The sequence below is a fragment of the Eublepharis macularius genome, chromosome 7, assembly GCF_028583425.1.
Source record: "Eublepharis macularius isolate TG4126 chromosome 7, MPM_Emac_v1.0, whole genome shotgun sequence".
In the NCBI taxonomy this organism is placed as follows: Eukaryota; Metazoa; Chordata; class Lepidosauria; order Squamata; family Eublepharidae; genus Eublepharis; species Eublepharis macularius.
In genome coordinates this window covers 67,707,372-67,709,157 of record NC_072796.1, presented here as the reverse complement: position 1 = coordinate 67,709,157, position 1,786 = coordinate 67,707,372, and the positions used below count along the sequence as shown (strand labels likewise).

At 39.1% G+C, this 1,786-nt stretch overlaps 1 non-coding gene across 1 annotated transcript; it reads right to left on the bottom strand.

The window, feature by feature from the left end:
* Nucleotides 1-412: 412 nt before the first annotated feature.
* LOC129334141 (U6 spliceosomal RNA) lies at nucleotides 413-520 on the bottom strand. The gene has a single exon (XR_008597481.1). It is a non-coding gene; the product is annotated as a U6 spliceosomal RNA (small nuclear RNA).
* Between the last annotated feature and the right edge of the window lie 1,266 nt (nucleotides 521-1,786).

The following is a 1,786-nucleotide window of genomic DNA, read 5'->3' as shown; positions in this document are numbered from 1 at the left end:
GCAGTTCTCTGCAGAAGAAATAGGCCCATTGTTCAAACCAATGATGAAAGCCAGGGTTGCCCTAGGTTCAGTGCTATTGGGAAGCAGATTTTCCCCTACCTACAGCATTGTGATACATTTTTGAACCTCCCAGGGTTTGCCTGGATTTCCCCCAGTCTTTCTTAAACGAGCTTTGCACAGTCCTAAGATTTTATTATCCACATTGTTCTTGTTACTGATTGTACTAATCTCACAATATGTAATCCGCCTTGAGTCTCAGTGAGAAAGGCGGACTATACATGAAATGAAATGAAAGAATAAATTAATAAATAAAATTTCAGCCATTTCCCTGATTCTATCCCTAGAGCAGTCATTTCTTCCCCTGGCCACAAACATTTTTTTTGGTTTTTATGAATCTGTAATAGAATATCAAATTGATATGCCATTCCTCCATTAATTTGTGTGTCATCTTTGCTCAGAAGCAATGTAAATCTTCTCTATTCCATTCCGATTTTAGTATATGTGCTGTCAAACCAAGCACAATATGCCATTGTAACAATAGGTGTAACAGCTTCTTTGAATTCTCATTTTTAAAAAGTCTCTGGCCCCTTTCCTTGTGGAGACATAATGGAAAAGGCATATCTTTGCAACAGAAAGGGATAGATGCTTACTTTTTAAAAAAACCCAGGGAATTCATAGAACCTGTCACACCTATTGTTATAATGATAATGTTGATATGACAATATTCTAGTGGCATTTTTTTTAATGCAGAAACCCTGGTGGTGACCCAGTGGAGGAAGGGTAGCCACTGCTGGGGGACAGAGCAGGGAAACTACAGGAAACGTACCATGTGGAAGCCTGGTTGCCACTGCACTTTATCTACTGCTGCATCAGCAACAGGGAAACCATGCAATGCCCTCCCCATATGGAAATCATCTGTGTTCCTCGTGCTTTCAAAACTGGAAAATAATGTCATCTTTGGCTATTCAGGTTTCGAAGTTAGAACCATTTAAATTGATACGATTTACTTCAAAGTATGTTAGGATTGGCCTGATCTGAATAAGCCCAGGCAAGCTAACACAATCAACAAAGTCTCTCTTGGTATATCTGAGAAATCAAATGAATAAGCCACAACCAGGAGATTCATACTCAAGATTAACTAGAAACTAGCAATAAAATCCACTTTATGAATAATCTAATAAAGTGACTCAGTGCATCTATACATATCATATCATTGCCATATGTGTCCAATGGTTTTGGATGGAGATCAGATAACATTACAAAACCAAAAAAGGACTACACAACTTAAGCAATTTTCCACTTGTCAGAAATCTAGGGTGGTGTAATTGTTGATATGTCACTGTCAAAAGATATGTGTGGGCAGCACTACCCAACCCTTCCGGATGCATATTCAGGAACACATGTCCAGAATATGGAAGAGGGTCATGGAGGCTCCTCTTGTAGAACATTTTGCCAGTAATCATCTGAGAGAAGATGAATTTGTATTTACAGTAGTGTATGTAGCAAGGAAGGGTCAGACGCAAGTGGTACAGAAGGACTTATTATGGAGAGAAGCCCAATGGATTTATTCCTCAGGCAGTTTAAAACCTCGAGGTTTGAATAACACATTGATTCTGACTTGTTTTTTTGTGAAGACTCTCTGGTAGTACATTGATATCATTTAGTATGAAATCTGCAGATGAAAACGATGGGGACTGGTCCCTTTAAGCAAATGGTTAAATTGTATTGGTGGAGGTGCACATGGCCAGAGATTGCACTGCGCTGCTTTACCAGGTGAAGGAGTCAT